Source organism: Macrobrachium nipponense, chromosome 30 (assembly GCF_015104395.2).
Source record: "Macrobrachium nipponense isolate FS-2020 chromosome 30, ASM1510439v2, whole genome shotgun sequence".
Lineage (NCBI taxonomy): Eukaryota > Metazoa > Arthropoda > Malacostraca > Decapoda > Palaemonidae > Macrobrachium > Macrobrachium nipponense.
The window spans coordinates 4368596-4373595 of record NC_087218.1 but is presented as its reverse complement, the minus strand read 5'-3'; the positions used below and the strand labels follow the sequence as shown (position 1 = coordinate 4373595).

The 5000-nt window shown below is 40.2% G+C and overlaps 1 long non-coding RNA gene across 2 annotated transcripts in view; it reads right to left on the bottom strand.

The window, feature by feature from the left end:
• LOC135202238 (uncharacterized) overlaps window positions 1-5000 on the bottom strand; it is a 362178-nt gene that overhangs the window by 225815 nt on the left and 131363 nt on the right. Inside the window, exon 1 of one of the 2 annotated variants that reach the window (XR_010311694.1) lies at window positions 2439-2545. The exons of the other annotated variant lie outside the window; for it this stretch is intronic. This is a non-coding gene — a long non-coding RNA (uncharacterized LOC135202238). Of the gene's footprint in view, window positions 1-2438; window positions 2546-5000 lie in introns of those variants that run through there. 2 annotated transcript variants of the gene reach the window in all.

The window sequence follows — 5000 nt, the reverse complement described above, 5'->3', positions numbered from 1 at the left end:
TTCTAAAATTGATGATCATATCAAATCATTTCCAGCATACGAGAGTCATTATTCTAGGGCACACTCCTCCAAAAAGTATTTGTCATCAGCCACTTACATTAGCAAAAATGTATTCGTTGTTTAAAGAACGCTACCCAGAGTCCTCAGTAACACGCTTTACATATGAGAAAAGATTTCATTGTCATAACTTGAGTTTCAAACAGCCTAAAATAGACACATGTCATACCTGCGATGTGTTAAAGATGCAATTAGATCTCACCAATACCCCTGAAGAGAAAGAACGTCTACAAGCGAAAAAGAAAGTCGTCTGTTAAGAGCTGAAAATGCCTATAGTCGTAAAGAGATGATACAAAGTTAGCTTGCGAAAATCCCTCATTTGCAACATAACACATTTGACTTACAACAGTTGTTCCCCACTCCATACATTACAGTCTTCCGTAGTTTTTTATAATGTGCTTGTTGTGGACATACAATCTCCACTGTTCACAATAATGTCAATAAAAAGTGGACTGTTTTATGTGGCACGAAACCATTGCTGCTAGAGGTGCCAATCAAATAGCATCTTGTCTAATGAATATCTTGCAGAATTTGCCCAGTGATGTCCGCCACGTAATTTTTATTCTTATGCTTGCGCCGGACAGATTGAAATTCCATATGGCTGCTATGTTATGCATGCATTGTCCAAAATTTTCCTAATATACTGCAATACGATCACAAATTTCTCATTTCCGGTCATTCGCACATGGAGTGTGACTCCGACCACTCTGTCATTGAAAGACTCAAGAAAAAGAGAGCCACTGCAATCCACCATCCAGTGACTGGTACCAGCTGGTAAGATTGGCAGGAAGAAGATTTCAGGTTCATGCAATGACTCAGGAGGACTTTTATGATTACGCACAGTTATTTGAAACGCCCTCTGGTAAAAAGATCAAAGAACCCCCAGCAATAATGACAAAGTTTAACTGGTCACAGTGCCAGTGGTTCAGGTATCAGCGCCCCATGGGAATTTTGTTGTAGAAAGGATCTCTTTCAACGAGGAGGCGTTTGAACAAGTAGATATGAAAAGAAGAGGACAGGATAATCCAAATTTGATAGATGTCAAAAAGGAAATATCATTCATTACTGCCTATCAGTAAAGAAAAAAAAACAAAAAAAAAAGACTTGATTGATCTATTGCCTTTTGGTTATCCTAGTTTCACGATTTTTATAAGGCACTACCAGATATGAGTAATGTCAGGATTGTGATCTGACTTAGAGGAATTTTGTTGAATAAAAGCAGTTTATAGCTTTTTACACTTATGCAATGCTAACTAAAGTTGTAATTCTTTAACTAGATGAATCTCTGAGGGAAGAATTTTTTGACATTTCATTATGCTAGATAAGTCTCTGGGAATTTTTTTTTTTAACATTTTATTTATACCTAGATAAGTTCTCTGGGAATTTTTTTTTCAACATTTTATTATACCTAGATAAGTCTCTGGGAAATTTTTGTTTCAAACATTTTATCATACCTAGGTAAGTCTCTGGGAAATTTTTTTTTTTTTTTTTATGGAAACCTAATTTTCTTCAATGAATTGACTGTACTAAAACTGTATTTCTGTAACGGTTTATTATACCTAGATGAGTCTTTGAAAAATTGTAAAGTTTTTATTTTTGAGAAAAATATTCCTTTGTTTTTGTGTATGATTATGCAATGCCAACTTAACTTGTCATTTAACCGTTTATTATAAATAAATAGGCCCTCTTGAGAAATGAAAATTATCATCAGCGGTATTTTCTTTACAAAATGAAGTTATAGTATCATAAAAATGCCATTAATTAGCCTAAAAAGAGCTATGTGACAAGTAGGTCAATGAGGTTTAAAAGGGATATGCATGATATGTAATGATAACAAAAGTGGTTAAAAAAGGGGCAAGTCTTGGTCAAAAAGTGATATGTACTGATAACAAAATGGTCAAAGAGAGGTAAGTCCTTAAAAGTATATAAGAACTTTGAATATATTAATGTCTTCATAGTGCATGAAAAACTAACCTCAAATCCTTTAAATTTAGTAAAGAGTTCATAATCGCTATCTTCTATCAGTGATTTATTGAATGCATTTGAAAACTTTAAATGCAATTTTCTCAAAAGTTCCATTTTGGACTTACCCCCTTTTTCGCCAGCATGAGTGATATATGTATATATATATGTATATATATATATATATATATAATATATATATATATATATATATATATATACATTACATATGCGTGTGTGAACTAAAGAATTCTACGTTCCTCCCTCATCAAATAAGCATAAAAATAAACCCCATTTTTCTTCATTCTAATTCTTTTAAAATCAATTTCTTTTGTGCTATTATAATCTGTGACTGAAATATCAAAATTTTCAGCTGACTTTTCAGTTCCTTTACCGACGGAGACTATTTATTGACTCACTTTTCAAGTCGTCTCCATTTGCATGATTTCTGCTGAAGCCGTCGAAGTCTTCAGGAGAAGCCTTCAGTCGCTCCAAGTCCTTCCTAAATGAGGCTCCGCCAGGAATCTGAAAAAAAATGCATCGAAGCCGAAATGAGGATCTGGGGAATTCCTGGAACTCTAGCGGCATTTTCTAATTCTGACGTTTTGAACGGGTGGAAGAAAAGGCACATGTTTGCTCTTAGTACAGTTAACATTGTTATGAAAAACTTATTGGCTCTGATCCCTACCGGATCAGTGATACTACTACCTGTTATAAATGAAATCCGAAACCTCGGATTATTTATTGTTAATAACGCAACAGCTCTTGCTCTGGGAAGACTTCTTGGCCGCGCACATCAGTGCATTGAAGGACAGAAGACTCTCCAGATTGCTCAAGATGCTGCTGCAACTGCCAGGATGGACGCCGACGACGACCTTTTTTATGCCACCGAAATGATCTCTCTCTTGAAGGAAGAGTGGATGGAGGCTCAGGAGGAGAACTTTTTCCTCCTGGATGAGATCGACGACGTGAATTTCAACGAAGCAGCTCTGATACAGACGAATGAAGACTTACTCGACCAGTTGCAGGAAGAAAAGCACAACGTTGAAAAGCGAGGTAAAGACTACGACACTGCTAAAGAGGAGAATGAACACCTGAAGAAAAAGCTCGCAGAGTTGCAGGAATCATTAAACCAGAAAGAAAAAGAGATAGAAAATCTAAATGAGCACTTAGCAGGGAAAGAGAAAGAATGTCAGGAGAACCGACAAAAAGTGGAAGAACTGACGAGACAAGCTGAAGACAACGATTTTCTACTGTCAGTACGTCGCGGAGAAAGGTGAAGGCCCACGAAGTCGAGGAGAAGGTGAAGGCCCACGAAGTCGAAAGAAAGAGACTGAACCAGGTGGTCACAGAACTGGAGGAGAGACTGCGAACCTCACAGCGAGAACCAGTCTCTGTTCTCGCTAGAAATCGCGATCAAGTGAAAAATCACGGTTGTGAAACGCAGGAGAATCGAGGTCTGCAGAAGGAGGCCCATATCATGGAAGCCAGAGTTCAGTCGCTTCCGAAGAACGAAACAGAAAAGCCTAAGAATAATGTCTTGGCTGAAGAGGGATCAAGGAGAAAGGAAAACACGTTCTTTACAAGCTTGGACGCCTGGAAGAAGCTTGTGAATGTTTCCTCAGAGTACTGGATGTGGCCGACGCCCGCGACCAAGCGGACTACAGGCTGAGACTGGGATTGTGTCTCTTGTTGCTTGGAAGACACAGCGAAGCTATGGTCCAGCTTGAAGGATTAGATGGTCAAGAAGATTTGGTTGCAGCCGCCAAAGCCCTCCAAAGAATGCAATATCACGGCTGCCCCTACTACATCCTGGGAATTGCCGAAACGGCTAATTTGAAGGACATAGAGTGGGCCTACAGGAAGCGGGCGCTCAAGTTCAACCCTGATAGGTGCCAAGGGTCTGAAGAAGAGCGACAACGCAGGAAGGAAATCATGCAGAAGGTCAATTATGCCAACGGTCTCCTGCATGATGCTGAGGAAAGACGAGAATACGACGCTGTCAGGGAGTTCATCAAGGAACAGTAAAGCTAGAGTGTTTCAAGATCCTCCGGAGGCCATGAAAGTAAAGAGGAAGAGACCTGGAAGGAGAGCGAAGAGGATGAATACTAAAGGACACTAGGAGGAAACAGCCCCTGATTAACCAACATGACTTGTCACCAGTTGGTGATGTTGCATCGTGTTCCAGAGGAGCTGTGATCTTCTCGGCCCATTCGATGGCTTGACTGGAGGATGGGTGTTCACTGCTGCTCCCCCCAGCAGCAACCAGCGACGGGAGGTCCCCCCACCTCCCACACACCCATCCTGCAATCAACCCCATCGACTGGACCAAGAAGATCGCAATGCCTCTGGAACATGACGCAGCATCATCAACTGGTGACCAGTCAGAATCCTTCACTTGGGCTGTTTCTTTGTAGCTGTAAAGACAAGTCTTGTAAACATCCTTTTCATAAGGCATCTTCGGCGATTCTCTCGTCTCCCTGACGGAGGAAGGAGGACAAGCTCTCAAGAAGAGAGCCGACATGCCTTCTACTTCATATGTGAATTGGGTTATGCACTGCATGTCGAATCTCATCTTTTGCATATACTGCAGTGGCAACCTCTGGCGTGGCGTAAAAACCCGTAAGTTCAATGCCTTTTATATATGCAAAATATGGGTTATGCAGTGCATAATGGATTGAGTATTTGCATGTACTTCCTACTGTGGCAACCTCTTGTCGTGGCGTAAAAACCCGTAAGTTCAATGCCCAAATATAGTTATGTGCAAATATTTGATCCAAGTGTGTCAAGAGGGAAGATTCCATCTCTCTTGGCTAGCTGATGGGGCTGAGAATGGGGAGGGTCCACCCTGGCAAAAATAAACCCCCAATTCGATGACGCTCCATTGGCGAAGATGCCCCAGGGGTGAGCATCGCTTGCGATCGTGAAAGGCCCATAATTATAATATATATATATATATATATATATATATAGATATATAT